Genomic DNA, 8,673 nt, shown 5'->3' with positions numbered 1-8,673 from the left:
CACACCATCAGATTCAGCATATCAGAGAACCTTATTGTAGAAGTTTCAAGCTCCTATCTACAAAAATGTGGAATTTCGCATTTTTTGCCAGAAGACAGATCACGGATGCGTGTTTATTTGTTTTTTTTTTTTTTTTCAGAGGTGATCGTATCGATTGAGTTGTCTTAGAACGTCGCGAGAGGGCTCATTTTAACGGAAATTAAAAGTTCTAGTGCCCCTTTTAAGTGACCGAAAAAATTGGAGTTCACCTAGGCCCCCTCCCACGCTCATTTTTTCCAAAAGTCACCGGATCAAAATTCTGAGATAGTCATTTGTTCACCATAGTCAAAAAACCTAATAACTATGTCTTTAGGGACGACTTACTCCCCCGCAGTCCCCGTGGGAGGGGCTGCGAGTTAAAAACTTTGACCTTTGTTTACATATAATAATGGTTACTGGGAAGTGTACAGACGGTTTCAGGGGGATTTTTTTGTTTAGGGGGAAAATTTGAGGGGGTTTACGTGGGAGGATATTTCTATGGAGAAACTTGTCATGGGAGAAGAGAATTTCAATGAAGGGGCGCAGGGTTTTCTAGCATTTTTTGAAAAAAAAACAGTGAAAAAATAGATATAAAAGTTTTTGAGCAGCATTAAAACTTAAAACGAACAAAATTATTACACATATGAGGGGTTTACCTCCTCGTTATACTTCACTCTTTATGCTAAAGTATTTTTAGTAATTGCAACTATTTATTCTACGGCCTTTGTGATTAAGAGGTCATTCTTAAGGAATTGGGACAAAATTTAAGCTTTAGGGTAAAGAGCGAGGTATCGACGAGGGTTGAACCCCTTCATGCACGCAATACAAACTTACGAATATAGAAGTTCGTTACGTAAATAAATTCGTAAGTTACGTATATTTTTTTTACCAATGAAAACGTTTGTAAAAAATTAAAAATTCTAGTTGCTTTTTTAAGTAATCAAAAAATTGGAGGCCAACTAGACTTCCTCCCTCCCTCCTTTTTGTCAAAATCTTCCGATTATTTGCAATTAATTAATATGCAAATTTTGTTTTAATTATTTATGTGCGGAGAGCCAAGATCAAAACATGCATTAATTCAAAAACGTCTAGAAATTAAATAAAAAAACAAGTTTTTTTTAAATGAAGGTAAGGAGCAACATTAAAACTTAGAACGAACAGAAATTACTCCGTATATGAAAGGGGCTTTTCCTCCTCAACGGCCCGCTCTTTACGCTATATATATATAGCGTATATATATATATATATATGTATATATATATATATAATCGAACATTCCCTGTGTCCCGGTCGTCATTTATATTCCCTGTGTCCCGGTGTTTTTTTTCTTTTTAGTTTTTTACCTTTTTTATTTTTTTCCTTTTTTTAAGTTTTTTTCTTTTTAGGTTTTTTCTCTTTTTAGCTTTTTTCGCGCCAGATTAGTTACGCGCCATTGTAGTTGTGTGCCATTGTATAATGATTGCCCTTTAGCTTTGTTGATGGTGATTGCTAATCAAACATTCCCTGTGTCCCGGTCGTCATTTATATATCCCCCCTGTGCCCCCGGCGTCCCCGTTGTAGTTGTGTCCCTGTGTCCTGGTCGTCACTTATATTCCCTGTGTCCTGGTCGTTATTTATGTCCCGGTGTCCCAGTCAACACTCAAAGAGAAATTACAGACCGGGACACAAATGACGACCGAGACAGAGGGAATATAAGTGACGACCGGGAACCTCAAAGAGAAATTACAGACTGGGACACCCGGGCACAAATCACGACCGGGACACAGGGAATATAAATGACGACCGGGACACAGGGACACAACTACAACGGGGACGCCGGGTGCACAGGCGGGATATATAAATGACGACCGGGACACAGGGATTGTTCGAATAGAAATTACAGACCGGGACACAAATGACGACCAGGACACCGGGAGACAGGGAATAAAAATGACGACCGGGACACTCAAAGAGAAATTACAAACTGGGACACCGGGACACAAATGATGACCGGGACACAGGGAATATAAATGACGACCGGGACACAGGGACACATCATTAGAATAATGAGGTATAGATCTGAATACGGATTGTTTTTCCCATGGACAATTATATGTTGCATGTTCAAGAGTCAGTAAACCTGACAATCTATTTATATGCACAGACAATGGGACAGCGAAGAATGTTGTATATTCGCATGTTTTACGTAGTTAAAAACATATATTTATATCTATCTCTATTCACAGGTGGGACACAGGGACACAACTACAATGGCACGTAACTAATATGGCGCGTAACGACTTACGCGCGCGGGGGGGCTTGGGGGGCGCGAAGCGCCCCACCAACTAGGTGTTGGGGTGGCGCGAAGCGCCACCCCAACAGCTAATATATCTATATATATAAAAATAAGTTGTCTGTCTGTGTGTCTGTCTGTGGATCAGGTGACGTCATGTTTCTGTGTCCACTGACGTCATGAAATTAGTTGTCGTCATTTTTGCTTTGACGGTGACGTCATTCAAGATATTTAAGACATATGTTCACGTAGAAATCTATTAATGTTTAAGTTTACAATGACTGATGAACTTACCATGGCAAAAGCCGATGAAGATGCTCAAAGAGTCTATGCCAAAAAACTTGCTGCTGATAGAGAAAGTCAGAAAAGAAAGCGTGCCGAGGAATCAAAAGAACAGCAAGGAAACAGGCTTGAGGCTAAAGAACGCAAAACCGCGCAGTTAGATGAAGATCCACCTGGACAGCGAGAGTCAAAACATATCAAAACTGAAAACGATAGCGATGATGATTGGGTTTGGGATTTTGACTTGGATAAGGTCATCAATGCCTACCAGATTTTAGTTAAAAAAACAAAGGTTCGGCGATATGTATTTCATAGTGAAGCTGAAAAATAAAGAAGAAAAAGAAAACTGAAAAAAGAAAAAATGTAAAAAACTAAAAAATACTAAAAAGAAAAACACTCAAAGAGAAATTACAGACCGGGACACAAATGACGACCGGGACAGAGGGAATATAAATAACGACCGGGACACTCAAAGAGAAATTACAGACTGGGATACCGGGACACAAATGACGACCGGGACACAGGGAATATAAATGACGACCAGGACACAGGTATTTAAGAATATCGTTCAAAGACAAATTTTTAATTGTAAGAAGACCGTTGAAAGAGAAATTTCTAATTGTAAAATGACTGAAGAACCTACAATGGCAACGGTACCACCATCGAAGTAGATAACCAGTGGGTTGTTCCATACTCCCCATTATTATCAAAAACATTTAATGCACACATAAACGTTGAATACTGTAACTCCGTAAAGGCAATCAAATACATATGTAAATACGTCAACAAAGGCAGTGACATGGCAGTTTTTGGCTTGCAGCCCAAAATCAAAGATTTCGACGAAATCGTACAATATCAGGCTGGAAGATACATAAGCAGTAATGAAGCTGTTTGGCGAATTCTTTCATTTCCGATACATGAACGTAGTCCAGCTGTTGTTCACTTAGCGGTACATTTACAGAATGGTCAACGTGTTTATTTCTCGGAAACCAACGTGCAACAAAGAGCCCTGAATCCACCGGATACAAAATTAACAGCTTTTTTTTCGCTTTGCAAAAATGATTCTTTTGCAAAAAAACTGCTGTATACTGAAGTGCCTTCGTATTACACGTGGAATACTAAAAATAAAGTATTTGAACGTCGAAAACAGGGTAAGTCAGTCGACGGCCAACCTACCATCTTCAAAGATACCACGATAGGAAGACTCTACACCGGTCACCCCAATCAACATGAATGCTTCTTTCTACGCCTGCTTTTGGTGAATGTACCCGGTCCGACATCCTTTGAGTATTTGAGAACTGTAAACGGTACTATACATGACACTTACCGTAGTGCATGCCAAGCTCTGAATTTATTGGAGAATGACCAACACTGGGATAACTGCATCAATGACGCGTGCTAAACGTCAACCCCAAGTGAAATTCGTGCATTGTTTGGCATCATTTTAACAACTTGCTCTCCATCAGCTCCTACAGAGTTATGGGGAAAATATAAGTCAAAAATGTCTGTAGATATACTCCATCGAAAACAGTTAGAGACGTCAGATATGACTTTTGATTTTACATCAGAAATTTATAACTACACTTTAGTTATTATAGAAGATTTGTGCGTACGTATGGCAAACAACCTCTTCAGGATTTGGGAATGCCTTCATCTAACCGTATCGCTGCTGTTTCGACATGTGTAGAATTGGATCGTGAACAAAGTTACAGTACGAGTGATCTATTGTCGTATGTACAAAATAACATTTCCAAGTTAACGTCGGAACAAAAAGACATTTATGATACGATACTCAATTTCAGGACGTATACAACTACCTGCTGATTTCTGTAATTTAGTGACGTCCAAAAATGAATTGATTGAAAAAGTATTTCCGAATATTCTAAAAAATTATAAAAATAATAAATGGCTAAGTGAAAGAGCGATTCTCGCACCCAAAAATATAGACGTCCACGAAATCAACAATATTGTTTTGACCAAGATTCGAGACCAGGCAGTCCTTTACAAGTCAATCGACACAGTTTTGGAACCAAATGAAGCGGTTAAGTATGCATGTTTGTTTGTTTGTAAAAAGAGCGTTTGCATATGACGTCATTATTAGTACATACGGCTTTGTATATGCACAGACAATGGGAAAGCCAAGAATGTTGTATATTCGCAATTTTTACGTAGTTTAACTCCTGCAGACGAAATGAATGCTTGCCTGAAAAATTCTAATTTATGGGCACACGTAAAAATATTAAAATTAACTACAAATATGCGTGTCCGATTGCAAAACGATGACTCTGGTCAAACATTTTCAGATCAATTGCTGGCAATTGGAAACGGAAAGCTCCCAGTAGTGGGAAAGCCAAAAATGTTGTATATTCGCAATTTTTACGTAGTTTGAAACACATATATAAATCTATCTATATTCACAGGTGGGACACAGGGACACAACTACAATGGCGCGTAACTAATATGGCGCGTAACGACTTACGCGCGCGGGGGGGCTTGGGGGGGCGCGAAGCGCCCCACCAACTAGGTGTTGGGGTAGCGTGAAGCGCCACCCCAACAGCTAGTATATATATATATATATATATATATATATATATATATATATATATATATATATATATATATATATATATATATATAGATGTGTTAACAATAAACGAATGTCTATCTTACAGTCCTTGTCCTGAGGGCTGTGTGGAGGTTGACATCTCCAGAGGCATTATTATTGGACCTTTCAACAAGGGTGAAAAAAAAAATAGATCTCTTAAAATTTCAATCGGATATGTTTTGGAGAATAATAGGCTCGGAGTGTGTGGCTGATTGCCATGCATTTAATTTTGACTCCTAAAAAGGGCCCTAAAACTTACGACTTCCAATCAATTGAGCTCTATCTGATTCAAAGTTTATATGACCACCCATTCCATAAAAACCTTAAATGCTCTAGGACATTCCGGGAAAGAGAATGTCATGGAGGGAGGGGGGCTAGTTGCTCTTCATCATGGTTGAATCTTAAAAGGACACTAGAACTATACATTATATTTGGTATAAATGTCCAAAGTGTGAAACAATGGTGTTAGAGACGTTCAAGATAAGGCAGCTTGTTCTTCTGTTTCGAATAAGAAAAAATAGTGAATTTAAGTTTAAATTTCGTAAACCTAACATGTGACCCAAAGTAAGTGTACGTACATGTAAGTTTTGAAGTATGACCTAGTAGTGTATTAAAGGTTCAAAATAAGGTAACATGATATCTGTTTAGATTTAGAACAAGAAACAATTGTGAATTAAGATTTATATTTCGTAATCCTTGCTTGTGGTACTTTGACGACTAATCGAAAGTTACCATTCTTCAATCAGAGACAAATGTCGATTTTTCCTCACTAGCTTTTTTTCCAACATGTTTTTTTTTCTACTGTGGCTGTGGCTCGTTCATAATTTATGAACAAAATTGTCATTTATAGCTTATTGACGAATGATTATTATTTTCTCGATTAATCTCAATAATGAAATTTTATTCCGAAATCTATGGAATTTTTGAACAATATTTTGAAAAATGGCACCGGATCGAAACAAAAAGTACACCATTAGAATCGCTATGTCTGAAAACCCCTTTACAGGAAATCTACAGTCCCTTGGCTTAAACAACAAGAAAGATTACTTTTTTTTCATGGGTAGCACTTATTTTTTCTTCTTTACTGTTAGCAGGGTACTGGAACATCATAGAGAGTTGTTTAAGCGATTGTTTTATATACATGCTTTTGTAAGCACCAAAACATGATGTTAAAAATGAAACTTTTTTTTTTATACAAAACTGCATCTTGACATACACGATGGTGAATGACATCATACCATAAATGACGTTATATTAAGACATGATGACGTCAGTTGCAATGATGTCAACATCAATATAACAGGCAGAAAGGTCAAGCAAACTTAATAGTTATATATCAGAGAAGAAATGCTTAAAAACAAAGAGAAACCAACAGCAGGTAACCAAGACTATGAAATAAATACTAAGTTCCAACAAATTTTGAACGAATCTCCAATCTCCTACGAAATTCCAAGAAACGAAGACAAGGAGTCTTCAAGTATAGTGACTGATAATCTGTTAAGCTGTGGAATACAAAACTCAATAATTTCTGAGGTGTCTGGGGATGCTCATGAAATCAGTAGGGAAATATCTTTACAGTAACAGATGCATCAACAGTGTCAAAAGGATTCTTTCTGGCCTCAATCAGCGAAAAGTAATGAAGGAAAAAGAGTCCAAGAGCCAGTTGCTAATTATGGATTATGTAAAAGACAAGAAAATATTAAAGATAAACGAAGTCCAGAACCGTCTTCAGTTGTCAACACTTTTCAAGATTCAGAGACTTCTGACTCTCCTATCTTAGATTTTCCAACAATGATTGATTCACATACGTCTCAGAAATTTATAGGGCATGGAAATTTTTTCAATGAGGTACATAAAACTTCGCGAACAGAATACGCTTTGGAAGTTGAAAAGCCCAATAAATTAGAAAATATTCAAGCTCTTTTCCCCAAAATAGAATGGACACGAGAGCGTAATAAAGAAGCTGCCTGGACTTACAGAAAGAGAAAGAAAGATTACCTTGAACTTGAGCGCCAAGTCATAGCAAACATCGACTTTCCAGCCGAAAATCTAGGAGCCGTGTCAATTAGAGAAGATGGAATTGATTTACTAAGGGAAGGGGAGTCTTTCCAGACAACAAATATTTCAGGAGATGAAATTCTGAAGCCTTTGGATTTATCAACTAGATCACAAGCTGGTGGATCATCTTTCTCCAACACTCCAACTTTCGAAGATGACGCATTTGATATATCAAGGAAAAGAGAACCTGGATTATCTTTTTGTAACACTCGAAGTTTCGAAGAAGTTAAGACAGGCGTTGTGGAACCGAACTCCTTAAGTGCTTTACAAGAATCTACAAATAAATTTAGGAGAGTGAGATCGAAAAACCAAGGAGGAAAAAATGTTGAGTGTTTTGATAGATATTCTCTCAAATTTCAATCAAATTTTAAAGAGCTTGAGCCTAAAAATGTATTAGCGAGACAAGAGGAAATAACACTGAAAGGGCTGACTAAAAAAAAATGTCGTCAAAATTCAGATGATCGCCTTAGTGCATGTGAAAAGGTAGCCAAGCGCAAGGAAGGTAATAGAATAGCCGCTAAAAAGTATAGAATGAAAAAGAAAATGAAACTCCAGGAACTGCAAGAAATGGTTGTAAAATTGGAAACATTGCAGAGAGGAAAAACACTGCAGTGAGAGATTATAAAACACACTAGAAAAAAACTAGTTTCATGTCGTATTTAATCGTAGTTGACGCTGTGAAGAGGGTAAAATAGCATTTGTTTATCTACTTTAGAAGACGATATCTTTCTATCTCGAACTAAAGACTAGAGGATCATTGTTTTCCTAAATCAGCATGAGAAATTGAGAAATTGCTTGAATTGCATTGAGAAATTGCTGAAGCTTGGCTGCTTCGAAAAGCGGATGAAGATTTGCTAGATGTGTTCTAGACAAATTGCCTAAGGACTGTACTGGGTACCCGGATGAATGACATTATTTCAAACATTAGGCTGTACGAAAAATTTGGTTCTATCCCGCTTTCTTGGGCTATAATGAGAGAAAGGTTGAGATGGCTTGGGCAAGTTCTGCGGATGAAGGATGGCAAGTCGCCGAAGATTGTCCTTTTTGGCCAACTGTCAAGGGCTAAACGGAAAGCTGGTCGTCCATGGTTAGGGCGGGAGGATATCTTAAAGAATGATTTGAAGGAAATGGGACTTCCTGTGAGGGTTTAAAGAAGGAGGCTCTGAATAGACTGGGTTGTAGGAGAAGTGTGCGTAGTTGCGTTGGCTTCAGGGGGCTGTGTGCTGTGGTGAGTTGTTAGTACTAGTACTAGGTAGTAGTAATAGTTTTGACTAGTTCAAACTTACTCCCAGCTCGAATTTTTTATTCAATGCTACAAGAGCAGTTTAACACCGTCCTTGACTGTGTTTTTAAATAAACATAATATTCTTTTAAACAATCAAGATCTTAAAGGAACTCTGTGAAAATATTTAGTTTTAAAAACGCCTTTCTCCTAAGT

The sequence above is a fragment of the Artemia franciscana genome, unplaced genomic scaffold (assembly GCF_032884065.1).
Source record: "Artemia franciscana unplaced genomic scaffold, ASM3288406v1 Scaffold_1660, whole genome shotgun sequence".
Taxonomy (NCBI): domain Eukaryota; kingdom Metazoa; phylum Arthropoda; class Branchiopoda; order Anostraca; family Artemiidae; genus Artemia; species Artemia franciscana.
Note: the sequence above shows the minus strand (reverse complement) of the source record.